Source organism: Myodes glareolus, chromosome 3 (assembly GCF_982192425.1).
Source record: "Myodes glareolus chromosome 3, mMyoGla1.1, whole genome shotgun sequence".
In the NCBI taxonomy this organism is placed as follows: Eukaryota; Metazoa; Chordata; class Mammalia; order Rodentia; family Cricetidae; genus Myodes; species Myodes glareolus.
The window spans coordinates 70,116,195-70,142,922 of NC_142028.1; the positions used below are offsets into that span (position 1 = coordinate 70,116,195).

The 26,728-nt window shown below is 49.1% G+C and overlaps 1 long non-coding RNA gene across 7 annotated transcripts in view; it reads left to right on the forward strand.

Annotated features, from left to right (window-relative positions):
- LOC125400423 (uncharacterized) overlaps window positions 1-22,006 on the forward strand; it is a 128,849-nt gene extending 106,843 nt beyond the window's left edge. For 6 of the 7 annotated variants that reach the window (XR_015737498.1, XR_015737495.1, XR_015737499.1 and 3 more), the window contains 3 exons: window positions 5,775-5,943; window positions 15,843-16,035; window positions 20,465-22,006. This is a non-coding gene — a long non-coding RNA (uncharacterized LOC125400423). The remainder of the gene's footprint in view (window positions 1-5,774; window positions 5,944-15,842; window positions 16,036-20,464) is intronic. The other variant, XR_015737500.1, reaches the window with a different exon arrangement.
- The last annotated feature ends 4,722 nt before the right edge of the window (window positions 22,007-26,728 follow it).

Consider the following 26,728-nt stretch of genomic DNA (forward strand, 5'->3'; position numbering starts at 1 on the left):
GCACGTTATATTTGATTGCAAGGTGAAAAGAAGCCTTTGGGAGCACGCCAGGTTATTTTCTTTGACAGTTATATACACGGTCTCATTACGTAACCCTCATTGGTCTGGAACTTGCTATGTAGACCAGGTTTCAAATTCACAGAGATCCCGCCATCTCTGCCTCTACCTCCCAAATGCCGGAACTAAAGGCGTATGCCACCAGGCCCAGCTACACAATATATTTTGATCATATCCACTTCTGAAACTTCTACCCATTCTTCTTGCATAATTCCGACATATCCATACCTTCCTGCCTTCATATCACCTCCTTTAAAAATATTTTTAAAAAACAACACAAATGCAAGCAGCCAAGTGACTCTGTCTGTCATCGTGCCTGTTGGAATGTTGACTCACCGTGAGCAGGCTGCCATCGCTGCACCGAGTTCATGAGTACAACAGCCTTGGCATGCCCAGAGGGGTACGTAAATTCTGATGTATGACTTAGAAAGCTCACTGTCGTTGCTGTGTGGGGAACAGGTGGTCAGAGCTTGTGTGTGGAGGCAGGGGCATGGAGTCCAGTGCATCTGGTGGCTAGGATGAGGGTGGTAGAAAGGGGCGGGAAGGGTGTGGAGGGGCAGGGCCTGTTGGGAGGTAGAGTCGGCTGGTTTGTTGATGGAGAGAACAGGTACTTGGGAGGGATCACAGAGAGTGGGGACCAAAGGGGGGGATTTGAGTAAAGTCTGCCCCTCCTCACTTCCTGTGCTTCCTTCCTGGAGAAGAGAGGCTCCTGGTCAAGAACTTCAGCTCCTCCCCTGCTCCTGTTCTGACAGTCTATTGCAGAGAGGTCTGGCCTAGAGGCAGCCCGGCCTGGAATGTGCCACTGTCTGGGTGCCATCATGAATTGAGCAGTCCAGGAGGGGTCAAGTCACCTCCCTAGCCTTATCTAGCCTTTGTCCTCAGAGCCAAAGCCCCCATCCCTGTTGCCCTGTGATAGGCGGTCAGTAAGTGCTTCTACAGAGTCTCCAAGGCTAAGAGACTTATGTCCTCCAGGCTGGACCCTTAGCCTAACTGAGTTCCAGTTGTCTCTAGGAAAAGCAGTGGGCTTGGGAGCAATCAGATGGTCTGATCAAACGAGTTCCATATGGGCAGCCTGTTAGGCTGTGTGACCCTGGGTGATTCATTTCCCATCTTTGGACTTCACTTTCTCCCCTATAAGTGACAAGTTAGTTCCATCATACTGGGCTGTGACTCACAGCACAGCATAAGGGGACAGAGGTCTGACCTTTGTGCTTGGCTTTAACTTAAGCTTTGAAGGTTTTTTACCCAGACCTACTGCTCAGACACCTGAGAATGATGGATATATTCTTCTAGAGGCCACAGGGGAAAAGAATTGCACTTTTGTGGAAGAAAGCAAATCCTCCACAGGTAGAGTTGGAGGAGAGTGGTTTTCCAGAATCTTCTAGCTATTGTTCTCCTGTGTCCCATTCAGCTACCTGCTGCCCACAATGATCAAATTCAGTGAGCAGACATTTGGGAGGGCAGATACCTTAGGGACCAGACATGAAGTGTATGTATGCCTCTGTGTGTGTGTGTGTGTGTGTGTGTGTGTGTGTGTGTGTGTGTGTGCGCGCGCGTGCGAGAGAGAGAGAGAGAGAGAGAGAGAGAGAGAGAGAGAGAGAGAGCGCTGTGGCAGCTCCAGCCATGGCTGACACACTGTAAGACACTAAGCCTGATATTGCTAGACCTTCTGAGTTTTTAAGAGAAGTCAGAAGTCTGGAATTTTATGTGACATCTCCTGAATTTTGCATGTTGGCAACTAAAGTCAATTAAAACAAAAATACCAGCTTGGGCCAAACAAAGCTGCAGGATGCGTTTGGCCGCGGGTGGCCAGTTTGGGATGCCCGATATAGAATCGCAGAGGGACCCAGGAATAGTCGCGACCTAACAATAGCCAGGTGCACCAGCCAGTGAAAAGCACAAGGAAACATCCAGGAGCACAGTGCTCACATCTGCAGAGGACAGACATGCTGGCCCCTGTGCATGTCCACTCTGGATGCTGAGTCCTAGCAAGGGTTAGCCAGCTGATGGCTGAGCGCAGAGGAGGGTCTGCCTGTTGTCATTGTGTATGCATGACTTTTTCTTCATTTATCCTCCACGCTCTTTTAATTATCCCGTGGGCTGCAGTCATGGCTTTGTGTCATGTTAAAAGTTTCTTGTAGGTCCGGGGAGATAGTGCATTTGGGGATGTGCGTGGTGTGCTAGTGTGAGGAAATGTGTCTGGGTCCTCAGTACCCAGGAGAAAAGCTGTATGTGGTGGCTCACTCTTAAAATCTCAGTGTTGGGGAGATGGAGGCAGGCTCATCCCTGGCTATGGTTAGCCCCTCAGTCCAGCCTAGTTGATGAGCCTCAGGCTAGTGAGAGAGATTGTGTGAAAAATCAAGGTGAGTAGCTTCTGGGGAAATGACCCCTGAAGTTGACCCCTGGCCATTACGCACATGTGTGCAACTGCACACACGTGAACTTGTATGTATCTCTACCATGCACAGATTATTTGCAGTAATACCAGAAAGGGTAAAATAAGTGCTCTAAGTGCAAGCCAAGGGCTGTGGGAACTGTGGGAGGGAGGTAAAGGAAGACAGCTGGTTACCTTCAGGGACCTGGGAAGCTCTCAGGGAGAAGATGTTTCTGGGTCTCCAGCTTGCAGATGGCAGATTGTGAGTCCATGATCATCATGGCAGGGAGCATGGCAGCAGGCAGGCATAGCTCTGGAGCATAGCTGAGAACTTACATCTCATCTTCAAGCTGGAGGCAGAGAGAGGGGAGGAGAGAAGGAGGGAGATTGGGCCTGATGTGGGCTTTTGAAAACCCCAAAGCCTACCTCCCAGTGATACACCTCCTCCAATAAAGCCATGCCTCCTAACAGTTTCCCAAAATAGTTTTATCAACTAGGAACCGAGCATTCAAATATATGAGCCTATGGGGACCATTCTCATTTAGGAAACCACAAGTATATTTTATTTTACTAATTTTGAAAAAGATATTTTATTATTTTGTGTATGACTGCTTTACCTGCAAGTATGTGTACAGACCATGTATGCTCCTAGTTCCTTTAGAAGTTAAAAGAGGGCACTGGATCCTAACTTCGAGTTGAAGGGTTTTGCTCGGCCTCACATTCCCACAATTTCTCTGCTGCCCCATAGACTGCTTCATTGCAGGCCTAAAAGTGACAAGGCCAACCAGTCAGGAACTGAGACCACTGAAACCATAGGCCGACATATACCGCTCTCCTTTGTACGGCAGCCAGTCATCGTAGGTATTGGTTACGGTGACTGAATGCTGACGGACACTGCCTATCACCAAGGAGCAGGATTCTGTGGAAGTTTTAGCTTCTTGTTCTTTTGCCTCTACCTTTCTGTAGTTTCTATGGATGTAAACATCAGCCTTTTTAAGTGAGGAGAAAAATTGTTTACTTTAGAAGACTAAATTTGGAATTTTATTTGATGTTTTATATTTGCAAGTTTTTTTAAATCATAAAGTTAATTTTAAAAATTAAAAAAAAGGAAAATAAATCGGGGTGGCAGCAAGATGGCCCAATGGGCGAAGGTGCTTGGGGAGCAAGTCTGATGGACTGCAATTAATCTTCAGAACCTGCGAGAAGGTGGAAGGAGAGGGCCAGCTCCACAGAGTTGTCCTCTGACCTCCTCCGCATGTGCCCCATGTCATGTGTGGCCCCCCATCTCATCCACACGTACCGACAGACAAAAAATAAAAAAATAAATTTGGCAAATACAAATTACTGTCAGAGTAAACTAGTATCTGTCTGTCTGTTTGCCTGCCTGCCTACCTGTCTACTTATTTTTAGATCTAGGAACCAAGGTCTAGTACATGTTAGGTGAGCACTGTGGTCTACTGACTGTCCTCACCAGGTCCTAAGTTAGTATGTTAAGAATATAACTGAGCAGTGAGCTGATGGGCAGAGGCACTGTCCCCAAATCACTTTTGCCCCTCCCTGCACCTACAAGGGACAGCCATCTGCTTGATAGGTTTTTGAAGTGAGTGGGACATAGGGTCACAACTCCATCAATCCAAGGCCTGTCTCTTTGCCTTACACAGTGAATTTACCCATGAGATTTAGGACACTTTTACCATAATATTTATTCAGTTTTATGGTTTTAAATATAACACTAACTCCTAATAATCAATATTGATTTAACTATAATATCTTATTTATAGACACAGTCCTCTGGTTTGCATATGGACTCAAGCTATAATGGAACAGAAATAAGTCTCTCGCTCTCCTGGCCCTGGGCCAGCACCACCGGCCTCTATGAATGGCTGTGAGGCCAAGATGGAGTTTATAATTTGTGATGTTCACTGATCCCCACCCCCACCCAAAATGGCTGCCTCCTGCCAGCCAGTGAGCCGCGGGGGCGCTAAGCGTGTCTATCCTGAGGTCTTCCCGTCAGTCTTCAGCTACAGACGGTCCGGTTGTAGAGACAACCGGTTCTAAGCAGAAATGGTAAAGGAAATGAGGCTTTGGTGGGCAGAGAAACAGCTAAATGTAGAAAGGCTGTGGTGGGGCTTGGGAAAGAGCCTCTCCCCATCTCATCCCGAGGAGCTGGGGTGAGTCTCTCAAGTTGTTATTATTGTGCTTATCATTAGTGCTGCAGAAGTATCCAGGTAGCAAAGACTGCAGCCGCCTCTTCTGAAGCCACTGCTTGTAGGTAGGGACGCTGGCCTGGTCACTGGGATCTGGTGTGACACAGGTGTGTGAGGAAGGGTAGGCCATTCATCTCGGAGAAGTTTATCCTTCCCCAGAGAGACTGGGGAAGCCTAAGGTTAAAGACTTGTTTGCTTTTGCCCAGGTGCTGTGTCCTCCGCTGATCAGGGTACAATGTCTGTTGTCCAGAACATGGCCTCTCCCTTTGGAAGTTTCTGGAATCCCCACTCTTTTTGATGAGTGCGGTGGAGAGCTGTATTTATATCCTTAGAAACTCTCTGCACATACATATAATATTCATTTACACTTCTGAAGGAAGCTCTAGATTCCCCAAGAAACCTCTGACTTAGGCCTGCCTGATTAAAGCAACCCTTGCCCCTGGTTACAGATTAGGGTGAACCCCAGGACGTTTGGAGGAGTCTGGTTATTTTTCAGTTACGTAAAACAGAGGGTGTTGGAGCTGGTGACGGACAGTTTTAACTTCAACTTCCTACAGCCTAGGAAGGCATGGGGGAAAAGTCTGAATGAATAATTCCTTAGATCAGGTTGGAGTGTGGGCATGTCTGTTGGGGACTGTTGATTGTTAGCTGAGGTGGGAAGACCCCCGTATGGGCACCATGTCATGAGCTGGGCCCTGGACTATATAACAGAAAGCTAACTGAGAAGCAACCAGAGAGTGAGCAAACACGGATTCTCTCTGCTCTTGGCTGCGGCTGTGATGTTTTCCTGCAGTAATGGACTATAACCTAGAATTGTAGGACAAATAGGCCCCCTCTCCCCTATGCTGCTTTTTTCTGTCCCTGCTGTTTTATCATACCAGCCACAGAGATGCTAGAACGGAGGTCCGGTAGCCATTTGGCACTGTGTGACCCATGAAGAAAACCAAACCGACAAACCAACATAAAAGACACGAGACCAAGATATGTCTGCAGGAGCCCCTACTGTTTTATTTAGACTCCAAATCCCTTCTTAGATAATAACCCCCACACCCTAACTCCATATAGTCCTGGGAACATGTGACCTTCATCATTGTTCAAGGTGACATTCCTCAATCAGATTCTTTCTCTCAACACAGGGACTAAGTGAGCAAGATGGGCTGAGACCCAAGAGTACTACAGTGTAATGCAGGAGTCCGGCTGGATTGCAGAGTAATAGAACCCAGATGCTCCAGCGTGTTCGTTGTTCTTGGGACACACCTCCAGTCATAACAAGCCAGAGCCATGAGGCCGCAAAGAGGCATAACGGTAATATCAACAGTGCTTTGGTTATTTACTGCTCATAGACCAACCCCATGCTGAAGGCCGCAGACCAGCTGTTTCTTCTTCTTGCTCCTGGTTCTGGAGTGAGCTGGATTTGGCTGGGGGATTCTCACTCGGGGTCTCTCCTGATGTGGTAGTCAGACCATGGCTGGGGCTGGTTGCTGTGTGAACTTGCAGCTGGCCTGCATATCCTGCTTGGGTGTCACCTACCAGGTGACACTGGCCAGCAACAGATGCTTATTGGCAAATAATAGTTCTGGGCAAGGAACTCTCCTGGGACTCTTTCCAGGCCCTTCCCGGGTGGCTTGGATTCCTGTTGCATATGCCTGGCTTCTAAGTAGAAATGTCCCAGAGTTTCCCAGAAATGGGCCAAGGAAAAGGAACCAAAAAAAATCACCAAGTTTCCTCAGAGGAAGCGCTCAGGCTGTTTCAGTGTCTCCTCTGCCCTCACAGGAACAAGCAATCACAGGCCTGGCTAGATTGCATACCTATTTACAGGTGACTGAACCACGGTGACCACTTGATCGACCTAGATTGATCACATGGTTGCATCTTAGGCTGGAAGGGGGGATCAACTGTTTTTTGTAGTGTTTGTTCTTTTTGTCAGACTCCTGACACTTTTTCCTTCTCGGTCATTACAGGCCTGGGCTAAAGTGCTTGGGAGAAATGAGAGTTGACAGGGAGTGGAGAGAATGTTTGGATAAACAGGAGTGATTTCTAATTATATTGGTTACTAGCTCTGTGCAAGGCAAGTTCTATTTCCTTTAGTCCTCAGAACAATCTTTCAGTGACTCCCATTTTACAGATGAGAACATTGAGGTGTGCAGAGGATGGGAGGCAGTATAAAGGATGCTCCGTTGTCAAACAGAGCCTCAAACTAAAAGAAGTTGAGATGATAAAAGCCCATTTAATGTCTTGTGGAAAGGGGACAAGAAGCTGGGAACGCCCCACCTGCAGGTGTCTTCTCTGGTCTGAGGCAGTGACGCATTGGTAAAGGGCTTGCTGTGTGGGCATGTGGACCCAAGTTTACACCACCAAAGCTGCTATGAAAGCCTCTCTGGTGCTCTCTATCTGTAACCCCAGCCCTGGGGGCCTGGAGTGAAGGATCTCTGGGGCTTGCTGCCCAGTTAGTCAGTCCAGCTGAATCTGAGTTCCAGAGCCTGCCTCAAAAATATGAGATGGAGAGTGGTGGAGGAAACCCAGTGTTTGCTCCTGGCCTCCCACACACATGCACACACACATGCTAAGAGAGAGAGAGAGGGAGGGAGAAAGGAAGGGAGGGAGGGAGGGAGGGAGGGAGAGAGAGAGAGAGAGAGAGAGAGAGAGAGAGAGAGAGAGAAATATTCTTCCTAGATTTTACCCTACTGCCTCCAGAAGGTGGGTGATGTCTCCTTCCATCTTGGTAAAATGGCCGCACTGCAGCAGGTACCAGTGATTAGACCAATCACTTGAGTGACCCATCATCTTTCATCTTCTCATTGTGTCAGTTTCCTTTTTTAATTTAATTTTATTTTTTTGAGGCAGGGTTTTTACTATGTAGCCCTGGTTGTTCTAGAACTCTCTATGTAAAACAAGCTGTCCTGGAACTCACAGAGATCTGCCTGCCTCTTCCTTCCACATCACCGTCCTGACCTGCAATAAACCAAACACCGAGAACAGTATTGTTAAGACTAGTTTAAACTAGTTATAGGTAGCAAACAAATGGCAACTTGGGGTGACATTTATCGTACTGCTGTGCGACCTCCCCTGCCCTAGAGTCACTACCTGCTGAGTTCAAGACAAGGAGAGGGGAGGAAGATAGTCTCTCCCACGGTGACGGGGTAAACCGTGACCCGCTGTTCTGGCTGGATGATGAGCACATCCCACTGTATCCCACATCTGAGATGGCGGTGGCAGATGGGGCACATTTCTAAGACACTAGTGGGAGCTGTACCAGCAGCGAGGAGATACTGCCCCTGAAGCAGGTCGGAGCCTTCCCAGCCTGAAGAAGACTTCAATACTTCCAAGCCGTATTTTCCCCTGGACCACTGATGCAGGCAGAAAGAGCGGACTCTTACGGGGACTCTGAAGAAGGGGGAGAGTTCTCATAGAGGAAGCAGTGCAGTTTCTAGTTTTACTATCCCCTCTGAAGCTTGAGCTGGGCCCTTGCCTCATCCCTCTTCCCCCCATTTTTTCCACCTCACCTCAGTGACTCTCAGCCTGGGAAATCACCAGAATGCAGATGCAGCTGCCTAAAAATACCTGCTGCCCAGTTTCCCTCTCAGGCAGCTCGGAGCGTGGAGGAAGGCGTGTATTTCCCAACACCCTCTTTTCCTTGACTTCTATGAGTTGGGCTGGCTCTCTCTCTCTCTCTCTCTCTCTCTCTCTCTCTCTCTCTCTCTTCCCCTCCCTCCGTTCCTCCTTGTCCTTTTGAGACAGAGTCATATAGCCCAGGCTGGCCTCAAATTCACTACTGTAGTCTAGGGTGACCTTGATGCCAGTCCTTTAGAGTGCTGGGATTGTGTGTACACGGTCACTCCCAATTTTGGTGCTGATGAGACCAACCCCCAGGGCTCTGTGCATGTTAAATAAACATGCTACCAGTGAAGATACAGCCTGGCCCTGGTTTTGCTTTCTTAACAAAGTGGTCCATACACTGGAGATGGCCCAAATCTCCTTAGCCCCATTGTGGGGATCTCAGGCTTTTTCACATAGTGGCACTATGCCAGGTGGGAGTACTTTGCTATGCCCCTAGTTTCTATGGTCCTGTTCATGTTACCCAGGCCCAGCTAGTGAGGACAAAGCTCCTTGTCACCTCTTTACAGTGTTTGTGAAGCTTGGATACTCAGTACCAGGCAATAGTCACCCCTTTTCTTCTTGCTCCAGGGGCAGCAAGAAGATCGCAGGGTACCCTGCTGCCTCTGGCCACCCATGAACGGGGTCATGGAAACAGTTTAGAAAAAAGCAAGCCACTCACTAAGGACCCTGGACACTCTGGGTAGCATTTCTGACACCCAGGAGCTTTTGGGAGGCTCTGACAGCTCCGGGTGGGGGCTGGGAGATAGGTAGAAGGAGAAGGAAATACATTTTTAAAGATAACCTGGAGGCAAATATAATATTTATACTTATTTATCCTCAGAGCTCACGCGCAAGGCCCCAGACATGTCTAATGAGCAGGAATTGCAAAATGGCCATGAGTCCTACCTGTTTGCCTTTGCAGACTCTCCTAGCAGGCACACGGACCCGCAGTTTTCAACTGTGTGACCGCTGCAGGCAAAACGGCTGTAAGGAACACCAGAGCGCGTAGCGAGCATCTGACTCCCAGAGGCAGGGAACCACAAAACTGCCAACCCAGGAAAATGAGGTGCTCCCGTCTCCTTCCCTTCACAGAACACAGAGCTGCTCAGGGTGCTGGTGTACATGTGCACACACACATGCTCACGCTGAGGTGCGCTGAGAGCTTCTGTACCCTTGCGCCTCAGTCCTGTGGACACGTCCTTGTGCAGGTTCATAAATGCTCTCTGACGGGTGCCACGGGTGCATCCTGCGGCAGGATGCTCGATGGCTGTGGTCTTGTTCTGGTCAGGACTCTTATTATGTGTTCTGGTTGTTCTGAGTACAGATCATAAGAATGGCCTCCTGGACCATCGAGATGGCTCAGTGGGTAAGGGTGCTTGCCACCAAGCCCAAGTCCAGTCCCTAAAATTCGTGGTGTAAAGAGAAAGTCAACTCCTGCAAGGTGTCTTCTGCCCTCTTCATGTGGTACACATGAACACACACACATAAATTAATATAGAAAATAAATATGATATCCTACGTATATAATGATCATAAAGAGATTAAGGGGAAGAGAATGCCATAGAATTTCCTATATGGTTAACTTTAACTCAAGTAGCCATGCGGAGCATCTATATGTATCGCTATATAAATACATCTACAGATACATATGCATACTTTCAAACAGAAAAATATATGGTTATAAATAAATGTGTGCACATACTGCACAGTGAGACTGGGGTTGGCTTCTGGGCTTTACTCTTGGGGACAGATGAAGCCCTTAACTGTCGGGACTGCATCTGCCCAGGGTGACTTTTGTGTTGCTGAGACAAAAATACCTGGGGGAATAGCATCAGGAGGAAACACTTGTGTGTTGGCTCAGGAATTCTGGAGATTTGGTGGGGGGAGACATGTCAGGGCAGCTTTGTCTGTGTAATGGGAGTGTGAAGTGGCTGGTGTGGGCAGCTTCACCCCATGTGGTGTGAGTATGAAGTAGCTGGTATGGGCAGGCCCGCCATATGTGGTGGGAGTGTGAAGTGGCTGGTGTGGGCAGCTCCATGCCCATGTGCTGGGAGTGTGAAGTGGCTGGTGTGGGCAGCTCCATGCCCATGTGGTGGGAGTGTGAAGTGGCTGGTGTGGGCAGCTCCACCCCATGTGGTGGGAGTGTGAAGTGGCTGGTGTGGGCAGCTCTATGCCCATGTTGTGGGAGTATGAAGTGGCTGGTGTGGGCAGGCCCGCCCCATGTGGTGGGAGTGTGAGGTGGCTGGTGTGGGCAGCTCTATGCACTTGTGGTGGGAGTATGAAGTGGCTGGTGTGGGCAACTCCATCCTATGTGGTGGGAGTGTGAAGCAGCTGGTGTGGGCAGCTTCGCCCTGGATAGTAGGAGTGTGAAGTGGCTGATATTGGTGTGGTGGAAGCAGAGTCAGCTAGCCTGGAACCAGGAGTGGGTATAACCATCAGGGACTTGACTCTAGTGACATTAAGATTTTCCGTTCTGAAAGGTTCCTGTGCCCTAAAAACAGTTCTGCAAGCCAGGGATCAAGTACTATAACATGAGCCTGTGGGGGACATCCTGGACTCAAACCCTAGCAAGCGAAAAGATAGCTCTTAGCAGAACTTCCTGAAGGCATTCTGATTCTTTTCTGGAGCTGTGGAGAAGGGCTGTGAAAGAAAGAGGGTTTGGGGGCAAGGCGGTTGGACCAGCATCTGTAATGAGTCTCCTTGACCTTAGGCGTCTCAGCCAGTGAGATATTAATGTCACTGGGGAATCTCTGAAACAGAACTAAAGTCTGTAGTTTTTAGCTTGTTCCACTTGGGAACCTGGCCCTGCCCACACAGCCTGGATGTTCCTGTGATCTGAGCCCCTAGCACACACGGTCCAGACAGTTCTTCTCCCATCTTCCTGCAGGCAGGAGTAGCTGGTTGATGCTTTGGAGCATCTAGAAGAGGAAGCAAAGGAAACTCTTGCACCAGGACCTGACGCTCATACTGCAAAAACAAGAGTGTTTTTGTCCCAAGGGACAAGTGTCCATGTGGTCACCTCCTAGTGAGCCCCACAGAAGTCTTCTGGCTCCAGCCTTCCCCAGGGACAGGGCCCTTCTTGATGTCTGGGGAGCTGACCTTTTCAACGGGGGTCTTGGAGGAAGTGGGGCTACAGCTGGGCCCTGACCCTCTGCCCTCTCGGGTTCTCAGCCATTGCCGGAAGAATCACTTGCAATGGTGACTCAGCCCTTGGCCATGGGTGGCCCGAGCTGCATTGGCTGGGTGGGGTCCTTGCAGCTGGCTGAGCCTGCTTCCTCCAGTATGGGTCTTGCACTTTCTTCCTTCAGCCATGATTTTTAATTCTGGAAGTTTTCAAACCTATGGACAAATCTGGAAGAACAGTGTCATTGTTACCCATGAAGCCTGCGTGGAGAGTTGCCTGTGGAAACTGTTTGCCACATTGTTGCAGCGGTCTCTTTCCAGTAGAGTGTTTGCAAGTGCCTTTGGATACCGTGCCTCCTCCGATCGGAATACTCCTCCCAAGAACGAGGCCATCCTTTACAGTCACAGTATCTCTGTTGCACACAAGAAAATCAACAGCAATTCTAAAATGTCAGTTTTCGGTTCAGTCACATTTCCCAACTGTTCTAAAATAAGGTTTCTAAATCTTTTGTTTAAAGTAAATAATTTGAACTCTGGGCTGGAGGCATGACTCCCAAAAGCATGAGGGCCTGAGTTCGATCCCCAGTACCTACTTAATAAAAGGTGGGTGAGGTGGTGATGGTTTCTAATGCCAGGAATAGGGAGGTGGTGACAGACAGATCCCTGGCTGGACAGCCAGCTTAGCCTACTTGAGCTCCAGGCCAGTAAGAGATCCTGTCTAAAAAGAAACTGGTGGATGGGACTGGAGAGATGGCTCTGGCTTAGGAGTGCTTTCTGCTGTTTTAGAGGACCTAAGTTCAGCTCCCAGCACCCGTGTCAGGCAGCTCACAGCCACCTGTAATTGCAGCTCCCAGGAGATAGGTGCCCTTTTGTGGCCTCCACAGGCACCTGCGCACATGTGCAACCTCGTTCTTATAAACACATATGTGCATATCTGCAGCCTCACACATATGTGTGTGGTTTGTGTGCACATGTGTAGTCTCATACTTATGAACATGCATGTGCACATGTGCAGCCTCACGCATGTGGGTGTGTGTGGTATGTGTGTGCACATGTGCAGCCTCATACTTATGAACATGCATGTGTACATCTGCAGCCTCACACATGTGGGGGTGTGTGGTATGTGTGTGCACATGTGCAGCCTCATACTTATGAACATGTATGTGCACATCTGCAGCCTCACACATAGGAACATGTGTGTTCACACATTTGAACTAGAGTCTAATCAGGTAATACATTTTTATGTTTTACGTTTGCTCTTTTTTGTGCATTTATTATTTTTTATTGTACTGCTTCTGTTTTTATCATATCTTACAATAAAAATATAGTTCATATTTCTTTTTTATTGTTTTTATTGAGCTATATATTTTCCCCACTCCCCTCTTTCCTCCCCTCGTCCCTTCTAACCTCTCCCATGACCCCCACACTCCCAATTTACTCAGGAGATCTTGTCTATTTCTCCTTCCTATGTAGATCCATGTATGTCTCTCTTAGGGTCCTCTTTGTTGTCTAGGTTCTCTGGGGTTATGAACGGTAGGCTGGATTTTCTTTGCTTTATGTTTAAAAGTCACTTATGAGTGAGTACACAACACCCCTTCATGATAAAAGTCTTGGAGAGAGCAGGGATACAAGGAATATACCTAAACATAATAAAGGCAATATACAGCAAACCAATAGCCAACATCAAACTAAATGGAGAGAAACTCCCAGCGATTCCACTGAAATTAGGAACAAGACGAGGTTGTTCACTCTCTCCATGTCTATTCAATATAGTACTTGAAGTGCTAGCTAGAGCAATAAGACAACAAAAGGAGATATGACAGTATACATAAGTGACCCCAGAAATTCTACTAGGGAACTCCTACAACTCATAAACACCTTCAGTAATGTAACAGGATACAAGCTAACTAAAAAAATCAGTAGCCCTCTTTTATACAGATTTGCCTCCACATGTGTCACATGCACACAATAATAAATGATATTTTTCAAAGAAGCTCCTCAAAGGGTTGGCATATCGTAGGTGATCTTATTAAATCTGTGTCATGTTTTCAAGTTGCATATCCAGGAAGTTCAAAAATCTAGGCCTGGTAGCACATGCTGTAATCTAAGCCTTCAGGAGGCTGAGGCAGAAGGGTCAGGTGTTGCACGCCAGTCTGGGTTACATAGCGAACCTGTCTCAAAAAAGAAAAAATGGAAGAAAGGAAAGGAAGGAAGGGAAGGGGGAGGAGAGAAAGAAAGGTAGGGAGGGAAAAAAGTTAATAGTAATAAACCAAAAATAAGTGAATAATAAATTTCGACACAGTCCTGGTGCACAGTATGTGTGTGGATGTCAGAAGCGCTGGGATTAAAGGTGATGCCATCATCACGTGTATATCAAGCATCCTACAGGCGGCGAGCCCACACTACCACCGAGTTATATCCTGGCTCCTTCTAACCTTCCCATAATTACTTATCCTCCTGAGTCCTTATGTGTGTATTCTCTTCAGGTGCCTCTTACCTCACCTCTGCACCCCATACCTTTTGCTTCTTTGAGGTTGCTTGGCCGGATGCCCTGCCCCTCAGCACCCTGAGTTCATTTATTCCCCAGTGCCCAGCTCTAATGCTGTCTTGTAGAAGCCACACCCATCTCATCTCCATCCAAGCTCCGCCTCACTGTCTTGCGGGCTTTCACTGGCACCACCATCTCAGTGCTTCCTGTCTGGTGCACAGGCTTTGCTTGTAGCTGTAGAGCAAGCTCTCAGGAGTGGGGTTCAAATCCCAGGTCCTTCACACACCGAGTGACTTTATATGTGCCAATTCACCTGAAATTTCATTTTCCTCGTTCCTAAGAGAAAGAAGGTTGTCATGGACGAGGCTTCATGGTGCTTCAGAATCCAGTGGTGCTTTCACAGAGTGCTTGACAGAGTGAATGTGAGCTCCTGACAGACCCTGAGCAGTGTGTGCACGTCGGCCCTGCTGGCTGGATTTCCTTCCTAGACCCCACATGCAGCCTGACACCGAGCATCTGGGGCTGTCCTGAGGGTCATTTCCCCCAAATACCGAACGGGTCCCAGCAGATGCCACAGACCTGAGTTTCGCTTGCATTTTGGCATTTCTTCATCACCATCCTCAGTGTGGGGCAAGACTTGGCTGGGCCCACAGCCAGCAATAAAGCGGATGCTAATCATATCATTATATGCTGAATAATTAACTGTCATTTAAATATTCATATGTTGTTGGGGGCAAGGCCTTTTATCAGTATCTGGGGACGTGTCAGCAGAGGAAAGAGATGGATGTCACCGAGGCTGACTTTGTCTGTGAAGGGCGACCTGGGGTCCAGGGAGAGCCATTGCAGTGGCCACCAGACAGTCAGCTAATATATAACTGCAATATTCTTACGTGATAAACGGCAACTTCATAAACGCTTGATGCATATGAGCAAGCCTAAAACAATATTGGAAGCATTAATTTCATTTGACTAATGCTTATCTATATTTTATCCTCTTCCATCTCCAAAGAAACCCCTCTTTCCTTCAGGGGAAGGCCGGCAGGGCCGGAGGATTGCTCATAGGCTAGAGCATTTCTACTAGTTCTGCCTTCGGGATGATGTGACTTGGGACATCTGTCATGGACCGACTGTCTCTGAGTGATGGAGGCCTGCCTGAGAGTTTGCCTCTAGCCCTGTGGGATAACCCAGCCTCTCTGGTGGCATTAGGGGAGAGAAGCTTGGACATCTCAGGTCTGGCCAGGAGGAATGAAGCTGTGTAGGTGCCCACACTTGGGGTCAAGAATCAACCAAGAGGGGAGGCCCAGAGGACAGAAGCATGGGAAGGTAGGGACTGCCCTGTGGTGGGGCATGGGTGGGGAAGGGAGCAGAAGGAGAGAAAGGGGGTGGAGGAGGCTGAGAAGATACAGGAGGGAGATTATGGCACCTAAAAGTCTGGCGATGCGTGGGCCAGACTGGGGAGAAAAGCGGCTTGGTAGGGGGTCAGTAACAAGGAAGGGTTTTAGAATGGAGAGTCTTGAGTTGGGCTCTCACTGTGCCGGTAACTAGCCGTGTGACTTTAGAACCGCCCTTTTTTCAGCCCTCAGTTTCCACGTGTAAAATGGGAAACAGCATTTAGTGGATGGGTTCATTGTCTATTCTGTGTGAATTCTAAGACGGGACCTCAGACTTGGCAGCTTTAAATAATACGTTTCTCACCACATTGGTGACTGATGGCTTATCTTATGGGTCCTCTTCTGAGGGTCTCACGTAGCTCCATCAAAGATCAGCTGGGATCATCCATCAGGAGGCCGGGATGACGGGTGGTGGTAGTGATGGTGGTGATGGCGGTGATGGCGGTGATGGCGGTGGTGGCGGTGATGGCGGTGATGGTGGTGATGTTGGTGATGGCGGCGGCGGCAGCTGTGGTGACGTTGGTGGTGATGGCAGAGGTAATGACAGTGGTGGGTGTCTGCTTTCAAGAATCCTCTGCAGTCAGCTGACTTTTGTTTCCTTTCAGGGCCTTGCTCTTGTTGACTGTCCCTCGAGGAGACCCTCAACTCGGAGTGTCCCATAGTCACTGGCCTGGGGGTTTTCTTCAGCGTGGCTGCTGACTGCATCAAGCAAGTGCCTGCACCTAAGACAGAGCTTATTCAGGGTAGAGTAAGCAGGAGGCGTGGAGGAAGGTTGCCACTTTTCCAGGTTTATTAGAGGTAAGTGACAGGTTCTGCCCACAGATATGGGAGGGGATAGTACTGGGGGTGTTAGAGTGACCATCGTGGCTAACAGGGGTGGCAGTAACTGCTCACTGTCTGGCAATTGCTCGGTGTCTCCGTGGTTTGTGACCTTTCTCATCTAACCTGCAGAGCAATACAGGATGAGCAGGGACTACCATCACTGTACCAGTGAAGAGTATGGCTCTCAAGGAGCCCCCACCCTGACCAGGGGGAGGCAGGGCCACTGTGGACTGGGTCATGGCCACCGTGCGATCCAACACCCAGAGGTGCTGGTGAAGACAAGCTGCAGAAGACACTCAGGACATGTCCAGGTCTGGCCACTAACACTAAATAACCCAGCTTGGATTTGGCTTCCTCTGGCAGCCTTGTCTGTCTGTACTCTGCACCCACAGGGAGACTACCTTCATACCCCCTGAATGCTCTCATGTCCCCTGAATGGTCATGTGACTTTCATGCGGTTACACGTAACTATAGCGCACTTGGGGCAACATGAGAATCACGGAGAATAACTCTGGGCATGGTGCTCTACCTGGAACACTTGTCTGTTGGTGCCTCAGGCCTCAGCTTCAATATCGCTGGTTCTTTATGACTACGGTAATATCAAGGATGGTAATACTTGATAACCTCAGCACACACTTACCATCTTGCAATCAGGATCGGAAGTCTGAGATAGCTTTCACTGGGCTAAACTCAATCAAGGAGTGGCTCTATTTCCTGCTGGCCCAGTGTCCCTGGCTCTGGGCCCCTTCCTGTATCTCTATAGGCAGCCGTGACTGGCCACACCTGTCTCATGGAACATCACTCTGACTTGACTCTTCTCTCTTCCAATTCATTTTTGCCAAGACACATGGTAACACTGGGCCACACAGGCAACCCAGGACAAGCTCTCTGTTGAAAAGTCGGCTGGTTAGTAACTAACTCTACTCACAGCCGTATTCCCCGTGGGTCAAGTGCTGTAGCAGATTCTCAGTCTCCAGGATTAGGACTCTGGCATCTTGGGCAGTTGTGTTGCCCGTTGTATGACCAGGGGCCCGTAGGGTGGATGCTATCCCTTCTGTCCCATGCCATCTTTACTTCCTGATTCACCACACTTAGCCCTCTCCCAAGGATATGGAGCTCATACTAGAGCCAAGCAAAATGTAAATTTAGTCTCTGGATATGAGATAACGAAAAATAATAACACAGGGAAAAGGAAGAAAATGGAAGGGGAGGGGAGAGGAAGGGAAGAAGGGGAAAGGGAAGGAAGGGGAGGGGAGGGAAAGGAAGGGAAGGGGAAGGGAAAGGGGAAGGAAGGGGATGGGAGAGGAAGGAAAGAAGGGAAAAGGGAATGGAGGGGAGGAGAAGACAAGGTAAGGGAGTGAAGGCACTTGTCACATTTATACATTTGCAAACTCTGTGCTGGCCCACAGACTGCCAGTTTGTTTCTGGGGTTCCTATAAGACCAAACTCCCTCCACATCCAGCAGGATGCACCTTAGCATTAGGCCATCAGTGTCATGGCCCTGGGCGCACTGAACAGGTCTTCTCTGGCATGGAGTGGCCAGACCTGGAGCCTGTATCCCATGCCCCTTAGCAGGATGCCTTGTGCAATACACAACCTCCACACAGTCTACAGCTCTGTCCTGCTGCCTCATACAGCCTGTGACACAAAGCACAAAAGTGGGCAGCGTGCTTGTTGAATGTGTAATTGAATGAAACCCAGTGCCTTTCATTCACTCCGCACCCTGCTCAGGGATCTGTGACCTCCTTCAGAGCGCTTGGCTCTTCATAGCAGGCTCTAGCCACAGGCACAGTGGATACTGCATGCATGTGTGCAAGCGTCAATTACCAGCTTCATTGACCTGGAACCCAGAGTGGGAGCCTGTGCAGGAAATGACCACGGCCTGAGCTGGAAAGGCCAGACCAGGGAGCTGAACCATAGGTCTTCTGACCTGCCCTTGCAGCTGCCCCAGCTGCTTCCTTCCCACTCTCTCCCCTCACCCCCCTGCCCCCACACATTCGAGATTCCCGGGAGGTCGAGCCTGGTGTAATTACAGGGTATCTGCTGCCTCCCTATAAATCTAATAGACTTTTTGGCCTTGTCAGATTAAAACTTACCTATCAACCCGCCGCAGTCCTCTAGATCTCCCTAAATCTGTACTTGGGAGAGAATTTATGGCCAGGAATTGCATTTTGCAAAATGATTAAAGTTGCCAAACAGCCATAAAAAGTTGCAGGAGGAGATATGGTTTTTTTGAAAGTCTGCTTAATTTATAAGGGGTGGAAGGTTTATTGTCATTTAGAGTCCACAGCAAGGCAGCGATGGAGCGTTTGGCGGCAGCTGTGCACAGCTGCTCTTGCTTTATGCCTTTTACATGTTTTTAAATTGCCCTGTTTGAGTCGGGGCTTCTGCAGCCGCGGCAGCAGCCTGGTTTGCAGATAGGGTGGTTCCTCCTGCCCTCTGATGCTGGCCTCTCTTGCCCAACTCCTGAAATGACCCAAGACTCACCTTCCAGAAGTGTTCCTAGATGATCCAGTGTCCCGAGGACCTCTCCATGCCTTCTCCCGCCCTCATCGGCCAGCCCCTGTGACACACCAGCAAGCCCTCACATACGCAGGGCTTTTAAGTTTATAGGCAGTTCCGCGTGTCCTGTCTTGGCGCTTGTCACCCTGGATTAAACGATTAAACAAGATCAAACACTCAAGGCTCTAAACGCCTGGTGTTACCTCTTGAGCTAATAAATAGAATTAGGGCTCCCATTTATTGACCGCATGCAAGACACCAGAACCTCTGCTTCACACTCCTAGCGCATTAAGTCACGGAATCTTGGCAGCCACTGTGGGAGACAGCTGCCGGTTCTACCTGGGTTTGGGGAAGTGCGAGGAACATAAGGCCCAGGTCAGGCAGTCAACGCTCTACGCGCATTAACTATTAGTCATATCAACAGGGCCAAGGGCTCACTTGTCTGTCTTGCAGACTGCGACAGAGCGGGCCCTGGGTGGATGCTGCTGAGGGTGAGCCTGCATGCCTGCATTCCTGGATGAACTGAGCTGTCCCAATTGCTGTGTCTCATCCTCCCCACTTTCCCCTACTGGCCCCAGAGCCGGAATCATTTGAAGTCCAATCTAACACTGATGCAGTTGACACGTGTTTGACGTGTAGTCATTCTTTCTTCATTGCCAAGACGACTGAAGGCACTCCATCCCCGTGGTCCTCTGAGGACGGTTTTAGGAATCCAGTCCTGCAGGAGGGAGGAGGCCGAGGGTGTGTGGCACCTGTTCCAATCACAGCCGCCATGTCAGAGCCAGGATTTTGGATTCCAAGTCCCATGTTTTGTTTTGTTGTTTGGTTTCCTCACCAGCGCCCACCTAACCACCTGCCAGGCATTTGGGGGCGACTCAGAAGTTTTTCTGAATCTTCATCACCATCCTGTCTAGAATTTATTAAATATCCATCACTCACCAGCTGTGTAGACTCACAAGGAAGCCTCATAGCATCCTTGTGAGGTGTATGTTATTTTCCCCATCTTACAGCTGTAGAAACAGATCGAAGGAGGGGGCACAGTGATTGGCTGGGCTGATTCCAGAAGCGAGGGTCAAGAGTAACTGGCATAAAGGCTGAGGGGCGACCTGTAAAGCCAGATTGGCAGGAGCTGGCAGGAGTCTCAGAAGAAGCTTCTAGAAGACTGTATTTCCCAACTGACCTTTGAGGACAGAGTAGAGCTTTATCAGACAATTGATAGGAATTGTCCTCTGGGTAAGCCAGAGCAGAGCTGGTTGGGGCGTGAGCATTTTAGCCTGATCTGGGTTATCCTGAATTCATTCTGTCTTCAGTCTTGAGCTTGTCCTTCCCTTCAATGCAAAGGTGATCAAGAGAGGAGGGAATAAAGGCTGATGTGCCCCGTTGATCCCTATGGTTTCTATCAACCACACCCACGTTTTCTCCTCTAGCCTCCTGCCTGCCCCATGGGGTAGAGAGCAGCTTGGCATGGGATGAAGAGTTGGAGCCACTTGGATGTAGTCCAGTGCCTGCCAGTGCCTCCCTGCCCTTCCATCCTTACTGTCCAGGCCTGTCTTCCTGTGCACAAGCAGGCTTGGCGGGCAAAGCAGCCTCCACTTCAATTTTCCTTGCTTCTCAAGCATTCCAGACACCCAAAGGTGTCTTCTAGTTTGTCTCTGATTCTTGTATTCATTCTTCTACTCATTCATTTGTTGATTCATCCTGCAAATATTTTCTGAGTGTTTGGTATCTCCTAGGTGCTCTTTTGGGGAGCTGGGAACACAGCAACAACCCCAGCTGACCTGCCTATTGTCTTCACAGAGGTTACCCCAACTGAATGGATAGACCTGTTGGTTTTAGAGAGTGACACAGGCCTTGATGTCAGTAAAACACGGGGCATTAGGGGAGGCCTTGGTTTGGTTTGCAGGCTGCAAGAGGGGACATCTGCAGGAGGATTTGTGTGTGGTGAAGCTAATCCAAGGACTTTTTGGATGAAGAACATCCCATACCCGGTGAGCAAGAAGTGCAAAGGCCCTGGGGCGAGAGTGAACTTTACCAGCTCCCGGAGCAGCAGGAGACTGGGGCCTAGAGGTGAGTAAGGATCCAACAGACAGGGATCGTGGGTAGGCTTTAAATTTCCCTGTAAGTTCAATAGCAGCTCTTGGGGGTTTGGGTCTGGGGAGGCCTCTAACTTGATTTATCCACTTCTCTGCCTTTAGTACTGAGAGCAGAGAGACCATTGAGAGCTCTGGGGCCAGGGGATAGTTAGTGAAATGCTCCCATGCAAGCATGAAGACCAGAGTTCAAGCTCCAGAGTTGACTCACACAAGTTGGGTGTGGTGCATGAGCTGGAGAGACGGCCAGGGAGGGGGCTTCTTGGGACTAGCTGACTGGTCAGTCTAGCCAAATAAGTGAGTTCTGGGTTCATGACACTGTCTCAAAGGAGGTAGACAGTGTTCTTGGGGATGACACTCAAGATTGTCCCGAGCTTCCCACACACATCTGTGTATTCAGGAGCGCGCGCGCGCGCGCACACACACACACACACACACACACATACACACACACACACACACACACACGAGAAGAAATGTGCCAGCCACGAGTCTGACACCATAGTCTTCTCTAGCACCTATAGTTCCTCACACATACACATCTCTTTCCAGGAATGTCTCTACCCATCCTTTTTTACAAAGTTCCTGTTCACTCCTGAGGTCCCAGCTCCTACGTACCCTTCTGGGGAGTCCTTCACCCTCTCCCACAGCAGGATAAATTCACATTCTCACCTCATTACCAGTTCCAGCCATGGGCACACATAGTGTGTCTCTGGTCCTTCCCTCCACTAGGCCAAGTGTCTTTCAGACACAAAGATCTCACTCTGATGTGTCTCAGAGACCACAGGCCTTCCCTAGCCTGCTCTGGGGGTGGGGCCTGACAAATGCTTTCTGGGTTGATGTGAGTTATTTGAGCACCTGGGTCATTGGCTGAAGCACCAAGTTAACAAGTGCCCTTATAACAAGCGAGATTGGAAGTATCACACTGTTCTTCCTGGTGATGCTCCAACAAATCCACATTTTCTGGGACTCCTGACCCACGGAGGGTGTTCCTCAGTGTTTTCTAAAATCAGTAGCCAGCGAGAGTCAAATTTGAATAGACATCTCTCAAGAGCCGGTCCTGTATTACCTTGAGAGAAATGTTTGTTAAAAAAAAAGATCCTAGTTGCTAGAATGCATCTTGTAAATACTGGCGTTTGAAAATGTACACTTGCAGGATGCTTGGTTCCTGTACATGTTCGCTTGCGACTGTAAATCTGTTTGTCACAGATGCTTCCGATGCCTGCTTGTTGTTTTCTTTTTCTTAATTAATCTATTGATGTCGAATTATGCATCTTTTCCTATGAAGCTAGAAGTGTATTTAAAAGCTCATTTCCTAGTCTGAGACATGTGCAAATAAAAGTTGAAGAAGATTGGAGCAGTGTCCTGTCTCTTTATCCCATCTAAGGACTAACCTGGCGTCTCGGGGGTGGTGTGACCAGACACATGGCAGCTTAGGTCAAGGATGCGACCTTGTTTGCCGAGACAGCTCTGGTCCAAGTCTTGCCTGTGACTTCAGCAAATACTCGCTGATGGAGGAATAGTGAAGTTTGCCACCCAACTCAGCTGCCCTTCTCCTCATTGTTTCAAAGCCCAGTGTGGACTGAGGTCCGCTGTTTGCCCTGCAGGGGGTGTGCATCTCCTGCCCAGCCCACCCTGAGTACCAGGCTGTGACCTGTTCTTACAATGGGCTGCCTCTTGTGCATAACAGAGATTGGCTAGGGCTGCAAGATCTTGGCAACTTCTGGGTAAATGCTGAAAACAGTATCCCAAGATCCCCATACTTAATCACAGGGATGGCCAGGATGGAGAAAGAGAAACAAGTAAATAACCGAAATCTGAGTTTCACACAACTGTTTGTTAAAGATGTCCAGCTCCTTGGTACTTCTTTTGAGACTCAGTGTCCACACTGATATAAAGGGTGTCACAGTGCATTTAGGAAGAGAGCTTTACACGGCTGAGGGGCACATCAGCTGCTGAGATCCAGGCAATGGAACCTCTACCTTTGCTTCTGATGTCAAAGTTCAGATTGAGACAAAGACCCTTGCTCCAACTCTGGTGAAGTCCGTGTCTGTTTCACTTAGATATCATGGAGCCTGGTGTGGTCGGGGGGTTCGTTGAAGATCATACAGCTTCTGCCATAGCCAACCCTCAACCCAGACAGCTGCTGTCTACTCTGGCTCGAACAAGGCTGTCGCTTACCCTGGTCTTGCTTCATCCCTCTAGGCTACAGCACTTGGACAGGTGGTTCTGAGGTAATTGGTGCCAGATGGCCTGTTCCTCTCAAAAGACAATGTAAAACTTCACCCCTAATGTCTTGTTCATAGTATCCATTCGGCCTACAAGTAGGTTCTCAAGAGCCCGCCGTGTGCAAGAGCCAGGAGGAATTAGAATACAGCAGAAAAGACATACAGCCTTGGATCCTTGGAGTCTGCGCTCCGGGTAGGGGTGGGTAGAGGCTTAGGGTAGAGGTGAACAGGCAGCAGGGAGAGGTGGGGAGAGAGGGTAGGGGAGAGTGGAGGTTTGGGGTAGTGGTGTACAGTCACAGCAAGCGTAAAGATGAAAGAATTCGAGCTGAATGCCCGCTGGCTCTAAGTGCTCCCTCCTGGAAGTCCATCTTCTAGTCTGACTGTAACATCTGTCTGTCAAGTTTCTGGGAGACTGTGTCGTCTGGAATAGAAGCAGGCACATCTTGGGTGAGTGTAGGTGGAGGATCTAGCTCTTTCAGCACAGAATTCTGTGTTCCTCATCCTGTGTTCCCCTAATTTTCAGGCAGAAAAGGAGGCGAACGATGTGTTATGTGTGTCGAACTGAGGTGGGCCGTGCAGTTGCATTTTGGGACAAGGAGGAGGCTGGAGATCCTGGTGGGAGGATGCTCAGGGCCTCTGACCTCACTGTGAGAGCTGCAGAGTGGGGGAGGTAGGGACGTACCAAAGGTCTGCAGAATGAGCAGCATAGCACGGTTTGATTGGAGCAACGGAGTTTGGGTCAGACAGGCCAAGAAGCATGGAGAACATTCACACCATTGTTGCAGAGTTCTACTTAAGTGTTATGGTCTCTTCCCTTGTCCAGCTTAGGGCCTGCTCTGGAATCCACAAGACCCCCAACTCCAAACCCCCAGCAGCAGAGTGCAGGATGGCATTGTTGTCCATCATAAAAATCAATGGTCCTTTTGCTAAGTGGTCAATATTTATTTGGCTTTAGCATTGTTTAATTCAATGCATCAATTAAAGATAGTGTCATGTCTGCTCTGGTCTGCAGCCTGGGCCCTCTGTGTGTCGTTACCTCATCGGTTCGAGATCACTCATATCCTTACATCTCTGCTCCTTTGTCCCTTTGCATAACTCAAGGACAGGAGTAATTGACGTGAAACTTTTAAAAATTAATTTTGCTGCATATGCCACGGAGGGAGAGTGCAGGTCCTCCCAGCCATTTATAACGTCACGGTGATTGGTCCTGACAAAACAATACCTTAAAAACTCACCAAAGTAAATTATGGCCCGAGCAAATGGCTGCTCCGCGGCAGGGCCGGAGGCTTGGAGGGGAGCCAGGCAAAAACAAAGTAATGTGCTTTTGATATTAATAACAGAGATGATATCGATCTGCACGCCGGTGTCACTTCTCCACGCCGGCGAGGAGATTGCTCCCGGCGTTTAGTCCACTGAAAGCCACTTTCCATGCAGGCCATTTAATTTTGTGAGTCTTTAATTATGTGAAATGGAGTCTAGTTAAAGGGCCAGGTCCCAGTTTCGCCAGGCGGAGACGTGGGCTGTGATTCAGGAAGCTGTCAGAAGTGCATATAACTCAATTCTTAGATCTGCAAATGCAGTTGCCTCTCTAAATGTTTATTTCATCCTTGCACTTCCCTGGCCTGGTGCCACCGTGCGTCAGGACAGACACAGACTCTGGCTACAGGACCACATTTTTCAAAGGACCTGAAGTTAATGTGCCTGTTTTCTGTATAATAAAAGCCATAACTCACAGGAGCCGCCAACGCGCGCCCCCCCATCCCAAAGGCTGCTGAAGGGACCGTGCATCCCAGCCCCAGTAATCTGATCATCCTGGGCCTGGCTTGATTCTGGACTTCTGGTCCTCTTGTGGATCTGTGGCAGACCACACTGGGAGACCACAAATCAGACCACAGACCCGACCATGGGTCAGAACACTTCAGAGTTTCAGGAGATAGACGGGAGAGGAACCCACATACCAGACCACAGTGACAGTCACAGCTTCTGCTCTAGACTTCTGGACAGTGGCCCCACAGGGCTGTGCCTGGGATGGTCAGCACCTTTCATCAGTTCAGGTCGGCCAGTCTGCGCTCCCTCTCTCATTCACACACAGCCCCCCCCTCTGGAATTGGGCTCTGCATTGTAATGTTTTTATACTGATCTTTCTGTCACCTGACAGTTACAGCTGTCCTGGGTGTGACAGAGGACTTTCTTGTTAAACCACATCTTCAGTGCTTTAAAAAAGCCTGCCTGGACCTCCCTGGATGGTTCTGGGTGCTGCCTGGGTGATCCATGGCAGGGACCACATGGAGGTATTCAGGCTGACCCGACTAGCTTCTGCCTTTCGGCTGACATGTAACAAAGAGATATTGGGGGTAAAATGATCTACCATTTGTCTAGAACTTGGCACCCCTGACAGCGCTGATACTCCAGTCCAAGATGAAGAGCCATCAAGATAGAGGGCCCTAGAACAGGCACGTGTGCATCACATGAGGGTGCCCCTGCCCCTTGCCCTCTTCTACTTTGGGAGTAGTTTTGCTAGGCTCCATATTGCTTGTCCAGCCCACAGGAGTCTTAGGATTAGAACACGGAAGGGGGAAGTGACTTCTGGAAGTGCCACTGCCAGAACAGGAGGAAGTCACTAAGGCCTGGGAAGAAGACAACGTTAAAAGCCTACACAGGAACCGTGGAGGTGGCAGTAAAGTGAACTTTATAGAGCAGTGTGGAGGAAGAGGATATGTAAACAAACACAGCTGGGAGGTGAAGGGTTAAGGAAAGCCAGGGACAGGCTGGGGAGATTGCTCAGTGGGCCAAGTGCTTGCTGCAGAAGCATGAATATCTGAGTTTGAATCTTCCACAACTGCATAAAAAGCCTGTGCAGCCAGGCGGTGGTGGCGCACGCCTTTAATCCCAGCACTCAGGAGGTAGAGGTAGGCGTATCTCTGTGAGTTCAAGGGCAACCTGGGGTACAGGACAGGCTCCAAAGCTACAGAGAAACCCTGTCTTGAAAAACCAGAAAAAGAAAAAAATAAGCCAGGTGCAAGGGCATATACTTGTCATTCAATCCTGGGAGGTAGAGACAGGACAGTCCCTGGGGGGGTGGGGGGCGGTCCCTGACCAGGGAGTCTAGTGGAATTGGTGAACTCCAGGTTCAGTGAGAGACCTTATTTTAAATACAGTGGAGAGAGGTTGAGGAAGACACCTGATGTTAAGCTCCATTCCCGTGTGCATGTACACACAGGTGCATGACTAGTCCCACACGTGTAAGATCCAAGAGGGTCTCCCTTCATATAGTAACATGGAGAGGCCATCTCTCGGGGTAGAGAAGTGTGATCCAATTGACCTCAGGGTTATCTACCTGTGACAATCTGATGTAGGAAGGTATTCTACCTATCTGTTGCTTTCATTGGTTAATTAATAAAGAAAACTGCTTGGCCTGATAGGTCAGAACATAGGTAGGCGGGGAAGACAGAACAGAATTGTGGGAGAAAGAAAGCAGAGGCAGGGGGGATGTGATGAGATGGACGTAGATTAGAATCTTCCCGGTAAGCCACCACCACGTGGTGCTACACACATTAATAGAAATGGGTTAGTCAAGATGTGAGAGTTAGCCAATAAGAGGCTACAGATAATGGGCCAGACAGTGTTTAAATGAATACAATTTGCGTGTTGTTATTTCGGGTGTAAAGCTAGCCGTGCGGGAGCCGGGTGGGATGAAAAGCAGGCCTGCTTGCCTCATCACTACAATCCTTTCTTCCCTATCCTCGGCTGCAGAGGGACCTGAGACCCTCTCTCCAGCTGTGCACACCTAAAGAAACACTCGTGCACAGAGGCTGATGTCCACCCTGGCGATGACAGTGGGCACCGCTG